Source organism: Priapulus caudatus, unplaced genomic scaffold, assembly GCF_000485595.1.
Source record: "Priapulus caudatus unplaced genomic scaffold, Priapulus_caudatus-5.0.1 Scaffold42, whole genome shotgun sequence".
Taxonomy (NCBI): Eukaryota; Metazoa; Priapulida; class Priapulimorpha; order Priapulimorphida; family Priapulidae; genus Priapulus; species Priapulus caudatus.
In genome coordinates this window covers 454967-463720 of record NW_014577103.1, presented here as the reverse complement: position 1 = coordinate 463720, position 8754 = coordinate 454967, and positions in this window count along the sequence as shown.

Genomic DNA, 8754 nt, shown 5'->3' with positions numbered 1-8754 from the left:
CTGAGTTTCTTCTTATAGAGGATATAATGGATAGGAGAGTAATTAATCAAACGACATGCATCACGACGGTATTAAATGTAGAAGAATAATAGTAATAAAATAATAAAATTATAACATCTCAGTCAATAGTCACAGTGAAAGTCAACAGGCACGAGCTAAAGAAATATCCATCTTCCTCTGAGTCAGACCATTAAAGGCGATATGGGACGGGAATATGTCAACACTAATGTTTGGCCATAGTTGAATTGCTATCGATGAGCGTATAGTACGTGTATTGAGTGCTTGCACATTCGACTTCCACTGGTTCGTTATACGTTAATTTCCGTCCCGCCCACAGAGCGGCTGCTCTCATTGTCGCAATCGCACGGACATAGACGCCTGTCCTCTGCATGACCCGTAACCCTAAGGAAACAACGGCAAAGGGACGATTACATTCGCTTGTTGAATTAAAAAGTGTGTTTATTGAGGCCAAGCTCAATGCATATGGACGTGGTAAGATGTTAGAGATCGAGCGGTTAATAAATTCACGTGATGGTTGCGTCAGATGATTGTAACATATTATAGTGTGATACGAATAAATAAATTTGACAATAGAATTGTCGAATAACTCGAATACAATTGCCGCACCTGGATGTATTGCGCCAGCCACATTCTAGCTCGCAAGCGATTTCTGTAGGTTGTCATCGTTTCCAACAAATCCGATCTGTCTGCTGTGTTCCGCACACGCACGATCCCGGGCATTCGGCCGTATGTACCCATAGTCGCCCTGCGACAGATTACAATGAGACAGATATAACGTGCATACGGATGCAATTGCCAAACAGCGAAATACTCGCTAAGACGATCACTAAACAAAAGATGAACAACAGAAAATAATTTTAATTACTAATGACATGAATCTCGCTTGAGAAGGGTAAAGACGGGAATTGAGCTAAACAAAAATGCCGTACCGTTCTTATCGGGATTGGTTGGGCAGCGCGTTTCAACTTGGCACGTGTTAACGTAGGTTACACCATCACTGCCACAATACAGAAGTTCGCATCTGAGAAAAGCACAGGCAGAGGAAGAATGAGCTACTCTTCCAATGTGATTCATTGCAGTTCTGTGTAAAAAATGATCCGATGATTATAAGTATTACAAATAATTGCGTCATTAGGAAAGTTGGGGGAAACTCGCTCAAAATTCTTGATAGCATGGTTTTAGAAAAATATCGACTCAGATGATCATAGACATTGAATTTAGTTTGCTTGTCGTATCTGTCTTGTCTTTGTTTGTCTGTCTGTCTGATGTTTGTCTGTCTCTCTCTCCGTCTCTCGTCCGTCTGCCTGCATGTCTGTTCTATCCATCTCTCTCCTATTCGTCGCTTCCCTGCGTGTTTGGTAGGTACGCATGAGGTGTAAGCTACGTTACAGCTAGTAGCCGTATATACGTGGGCTACGCTTGCTTACTACCGTTGTCTTCGTCGCGGGCGCATCTGAACGTGCAGTCGTATTGTGTAGTCTTGCCGTTTCGCCTCCGGCACACGGGTTAGTAGTCGCGCGAACGCACTCGCAAGGTTCGTTTACCACACCGGCGAGCGTAAGCAACATGGCAGTGCTAGCATACTAAACGAATAGCAACGTTACGAGCGGCCGTAATGAGAAATCATGCGTGAAAATTGGCCGTTTCGCGTGCGGTGGCTGTAAGCAACAGTAAGAGAAAACTGCGGCGAACCTGGCTGTTTTTTGTATGATGCGTTACCTAGATGGCAAAATCCGTTTGTTCGGGCGGTTCGCACGTCGCCAATACACTTCTCATAATTATAGTGCCACATATAATAATTATCATCTATTATCATACAGAATTTATATATATTATCGACGGTAAACGAAATTTCTAATACATCAACAATTAGTCATACAACAATTGATCCAGCAGTAAGCTCCAACGTGCACACCTTTGTCTCTCGCGCGCGCAAGTTGATCAGTGCATTCGTTTGTCGTAACGTTGGCGTCTCGTCAGCTGCCACACACGGGGCGATTATCGTTGGGGCACGCCGCAAGCGGCGGCAGTGCAGGTTATAAGCCGACGCTGCCGATTGTCTGGCAGCGCAGCTCAACGCGTCCAAGGCTGCCAACATCATACGGTGATTGAAATTATTATTTAGTCATAATAGCCAACTGCTGTACCCGCCGCGCCTTACACACGCACACGACACGACAACTGCACGACGCACGCGCCGGCACGCACCACACACACACATCACACACACACACACACAGACACACACAACCACACACACACAATACACGCACGCACCCACTACGACGCGCTGGAGCGAAAAGCACCATGCACGGGACGCCTCACGCGCAGCCAAGCACGGGCACGCGGAAACCGCATGTACGCTTTCATACAAATGGCGGAAAGGACGGTTGGTATGATAATGGTTGCAGTGTTCTGAGATACCGCGCGCAGTGTACGGCCACATTTGTCGCTATCCTGCGCACTCGAGGTAACAGCGATTCTTGTAGACTTTGCATCGCTGCGCAGAGTGGCGTTGACCCGCCAATCATCCCGCACATCTCTGCTCGCAGGTCCTTACCTTCGTGCACGCTCGAGAAGTGCTTCAGCTGCAAGTCTGTGATGCAACCAGTCCTCACCATGAAGGCGGTGGGTCGTTCACTGTGCCATGCGTATCTAACAACTCTCCGACAACCGATGTTTGTCAACCTAATCGGCGAAACTTGGAAAGTAACACCAGGAAAATCGTAGTATTGGCCATTTCAGGCGCAGCGTGCATGGCTGTCAGATACTAACAAATCCATGCCTATATTCTTTTAAACTAATCCTCTCTACTGAATATAACCATACTATATACTATATATTAATATATATATATATATATATATATAACTATTACTTGTATATATATATATAATGCTGAATTATATCAATTTTATTTTTATATTTTTAACTGTCGCACGTACAGAACGGGCAATGCCGCAACCGCGTTGCGACGGATTTTCCGGTTCTATTCCGACCACAGATATTTATTCTCACATAATCTGCACAACACCAAGAGTATAAACCACCTCTCGCTAACAACAGTTATTACTATCTTCTGACAATTACACTTACTGTCTGTTGGTCTTGGAGCTGCGCAACCGGATCCAGACATCTGCTGGGTAAGTGAAATTACCATCGCTGCACACAAGAGGCGTGTAGAGGGCGGGCCGCTGCAGTAATTCGCATGTCTGCGGCATGCGTCCGCGTAGCAGGCCTGAATCTTGCACGTTGGGAGGTATTCGTTAGTAAAGTTCGCACTCGGTGCGGTAACACCGTCATGTGCGTCTTTCGGGAGGGAGTCGTGTCGAAGATTTCGGGAGTTTTCTAGAATTTCGTAGATTTTTTTTTTAGATTTCGGCGTTGATTGTTTAGTGATTTTTTTAGTACGGTGACCGTCAACGCATGATTATACGACTGGGAGACAGATACGGTGTGCCATGGGTTTGATTAGATACTTACATGGCCACAGCAGACGGCAACAGAATGATCGCATTCACTCGAGCCTCTTCCGACAATATTTTCCGAGGGAAAAACCGAATGACGTTTAGAAGTTACACAACGTCACACGTTAGACTGCATGATAGAGAGAGAGAGAGAGAGAGAGCAGAGAGAGAGGAGAGAGAGATGAGAAGATGAGAAGACAGAGAAGAAGAGAGATAGAGGACGAGAGAGAAGAGAAAGCAAGAGAGAGAGAGAGAGGGGGGAACGAACCGAGACAGAAGACATGAGAACGGCAACATTCAGTTACCAGAGTTCATCGTGGCCGCGCATTGCAGGTCGCATTTGTTTCTGTAGGTTTTATGGTTGTTGCCACACACTGGTTCGTCAGGCACGCCCACGCACGCGACGTCGCATGCAGCGCTGCTACCTAGCACCTGCTGTGGTTCCAGCGAATCGAGCGAGAAGCTATCCAACACCGGGTCGTCCGGAACGGCGAAATTCGTGTTGGTATCATCTTGTTGACACGGACCGTTCTTTGCCTTTTGCAGCCTATAGCAAAAAAGACGAAGTCATGTACCTAGGTTATACAACGTGTAATAACAGCAGTGCTTGCGAGAAACGAGATATGAGATATGAGAAACGAGAAACGAGAAACTAAATCCTAACTCTCAGTACGTTTTTATACGGAAAGATGGCGAGCAAGGGCGCTAGCGTCTGTACATAGATGAACGGCTACGTAACACCGTAACACGCATGGCAATATCCGCATTTGCGTCGAAAGATACACGATGTAAATCAAGTGTCTCTGTTGCCCACTAGAAATATACGGCGATTTACTTGTATATATGATTGCGATAGAAGTAGAATGCTGGTACTATCCAAACTGTCACGTTAATGTGACCGAGGTATCATAAATGGGAAACGAATCCGATACGTCGTGATATATATACGGGTTATTAATGACGCCTGCATTACTTACATATAGTCTTGCTGCTGTTCCATGGCGGTATAAGGCGCAAGTAGAGATAACAGCTAGGATATGCGTGGCCGTTATCCCATAGACATGCCAGCAAGCAGGATCTCACGTGCCGACACACACCCACACACACACACACACACACACACCACACACACACACACACACACACAGCACGGCGCGCGCATGCACGCGCACGCACGCACACACACACACACACGCACACAACGCACAGACGGCACGCACACAACGCACGCACGCACGCACGCACACGCACGACACGCACAGCCGCCACGCCGCGCACGCACGCACGCACACACGCACGCACGCACGCACACACGCCACGCACGCACGCACCGACACACACAGGCATTAGCGACTGTCACAGCGAGTTATATAAAACGTACCTGGTGTTCACAGAGCGATGCAGTTCAGATGGCATTGGTTGCGCTACGTCGATTGCCATCTTTCCACAGAGATACTGGTAGTACGGTTCGAGGCAGAATTGAGGCCCGCTGACATCTCCAGTTGCTGTCCTGCCAACAATATACGTCATGCAGTGCTATATATATATATATATTATTATATATATATATTAATATATATAATTATATTCATTATAATATATTATGATATATATATATATATAATAACTATATGTGTAACAAATATAACGAGGATACGGGGGCAGGTTTGTGTTATGAATAAAGTTCACGGCACACCGATGAAGACACTATACCTTAATTATTCATAATACATGCCTTTGAATTTAACGTGTACAGGTGTCGCGAAGCAATCGTTATGGGCCGATTCAGTGAGATGAGTTGTTGCTTGCGGTAGACTGTTATAATGTGGTGAACAGCGAATCACTAACGCCAATGCCCGCTATCAATAAATACCTAACAACGACTTCGTCCAATACATTGCGGCTACCTATGAATCAGGAGCTAGCATAATAGGAACTGCCATAATAACTCCTAGATATCCAGAGGACTGCCGCCACTTCTACATGCTCCAACTTAACCGACCCATGCTGAGATAATACACGACATTGCGTCAATACACAAGGTCATTCGATGTATGCTCGTTTCCTGGGAGCTAGCAATTAAATACCTAAACACCAATATGGTAAAAGACACTCTAACCCTACCCAGCAAAATAGGGTAATCCTTAGGGATATGTTGGGGTTACCATGACTTGTATCTAGTATTCAATAGCTTACCTAAAGTATTGGGCTGTATATGATGTGATAAGTAGGGGATGAACTCTGCAATGAGATCATATCAAGAGCAGATAATACACATGGTGTATTATCTGCTCTTGACTCATATATTAGAAAGATGATTGTCCATTTTTAAATAAAATGTAACACCTCATCTATTTTACATGTTATATTTATCTGATGGGATGCCTGGGTGTTTTTATCTCTCTGCTCTCCCTTCTCGGTCCCCCTCTCTCCTCTCCCCCCCCCATTTTCTCCCTCATCTCCTTCTCTCTCGCTTCTCTCATGCCTCTCTCTCTCTCTCTCTCTCTCTCTCTATATATATATATATAATTATAGGGCTATACATAAATATATTCATATATCATTGACGTCATCGCATATAGTATATATCTACGTAAGTCAGATAGTCTGAACGCGTATTTCAGTTGACGCGGCATTTCCTTCATTCCGGTGCGTCAATCGAACAAATATCGTCTGCTGCAGAATATATCAGCGCAACCCCGGCAGTTAGATCGCGAATAATGATATGGACTACTAGGCACTTAGCGATATGAACTTACTAGGCCACTTTAAAAAAAAAAACCCCTAACCCTAACCCTAACCTAACCTAAACCCTAAACCTAACCTAAACCCTAACCCTAACCCTAAAAAAAAAAAAAATTAAATTAAATTTACAAGTGCCTAGTAGTCATATCATATCGCATCTTTCCTGTCCTTATGCTATTATCAGCAAATTTTGCACAGGGGAGAGATAGTGATCCGCATAGGGGACGGCTCTGCATTGGCTAATTTTGTCTCTATATTTATTTTTATTTTTATTATTTCGAGCAAATTTTGTTTTATTTAGGGAATTAGGGATTCAGGGTTAGGTGTTAATGTGATAGGTATTAGGGTTAGGTTAGGGTCTTAGACTCGATTTCTATATCCACAACTTATTCATATATTCACTATCTCTCCCCTGAGACTACTATACTATATCAGCACCGCGTCGCATATCATCGTCGGCGGCGGCAACATTGAAACGCCACGAAGGCCGAGCGGACGGTATCCGCTGCAGTTCTTCAGAAGCTGGGTGTGCGTACGTCCGTTCCGATTCTCGTTATGTTTCACCAGTATACAGAAACATACGATAAACTCGGACAAGTGCGCCTTGCAGCGAGCTTTCACGAGCCATATACGACAATGAGCTCTCGCTCTGCGGCGCGGGCTACTGTGCCTGACCATGGCTATAGGCCAGGCAATGCGGTCGAGGGACTGGCCCCCCACAGCGTTACCAATGCTAAATCTAGATTATAGCATAATCTAGAACTATCATTTTGATATTAGCCCAATGGTCACCAGCAGTACGACGAGGTCGTTGTTATTCTATGCGGTCCCGCTGCTCACCACGCCACACGCACACACCCACAGCCACGCTCACACACCCCCATTACTCATCTGCTTGCTCCGCATTAGACCTTTTGAACCGCGAACTACAGTTCATTCGTCTTGGCGTTTTCGCCTTATATTCCCATATGATATATATATATATATATATATATATTTATATATATATAGATATACCTTGCCAAGCGGGCATGAGCGATACGAGCGCATATCATGGATAAGTTAAACTCGTTAACATAACAGAATGTCCGTTGCCAGACACGGCAGTATTAGCCCCCCCAGGGAGGTAAATGCATGCTTGCTTTGCTACGCCATGCGCCGCGTGCCAACTCCGCTCACGCTAAGCACGCTGATCTACAGCCACACCACAGGACCACTTACTTAATTCTAAGTTCTGCGACGCTGGCGACCACCAAGATTCAGGATATAGAAACGCTGTCAAGTCAATAGATCGTCCACCAAGAAAAAAGCAACGCGCAACTTGTGCGCACCGCTATACTATCACGAGCCGATAATAAGTGTGAAGCTATAATGCCGCCAGAGTAATACGCGAAGCAGATAGAGATATAGAGTACAAGATTGTGATACAGGTTAGATGCTATCAGGAGTGAAATAATAATAGAAATTGAGTCTATTCATTAGTGAATAATAATATAAATCTAATATATTATTAGTGATTAATTAGAAATTAAATCTCATTATTCAGTTGAATAATAAATATAAATTAAAATCTATTTATTAGTGAATAATAATAGAAATTAAACATCTTTATTCACTCCTGATGCGATCTATGTAACAGCCCTAAAGGTTTGCAAGCTCGCTTCTAGCTGCTAGCTCTAGTTGTCTTGTGCTTGTGCCTATAAAGCGAAATTGCGATGCAGTGGATGGACCACGCGGCAACGCATAAACTTCATCGTTTATCTTCGCAGGGCGTCATATATACGCGCCTGCCTGTTTCCCCTTTCCATGTCTGACGTCATAGGAGGTACTGGAGGAGACGAACTAAGAACACGACATCGTCATTCGAATTTGGACGATGTTACGGCAAACGCTTCGGTTTAATTAATGGATGTCTCGAAAGATGATGAACAACTTGTACTCTATTTATTATATAAGATTTCCTATTGGCAGTAATATTACGCCCACGCGTCACGGCTCCTTGTACGGTGTCCGCTCTCTCTGACCAGTGCGCGCTCTCTTTTTCTTTCTCTTCTCTCTCTCTCTGTTTCTCTCTGTCTCTCTCTCTCTCTCTTTTCTCTCTCTCTCCTCTCTCTCTTTGTCTTCTCTCTCTCTTTTCTTCATCTACTCTCTCTCTCTCTCTCTCTCTCTTCTCCTCTCTGTTTCTCTCCATCTCTTCTCTCTCATCTCATCTCTCTCTCTCTTCTCTCTCTGTACTCTACTTCTCATCTCCTCTCTCTCTCTCTCTCTCTCTCCTCTCTCTCTCTTATATATAATCTAATATCTATATATCTAATATATATATAGATATATAATATGTGTGCATAACGTGAGTGTGCAGTGCATGCGTACCCGTGCGAGTTGCGTGCGTGGTCGCGTGCGTATGAGTGTACTTTGCACCACTAACCGAATGACGCGTACTGACGAGAATGAGGCAAGCCACATCGCGATCCGTGTATCGCCAGATGAGGCCTCGTGTAGCATACATGATGGGTTTCCATCC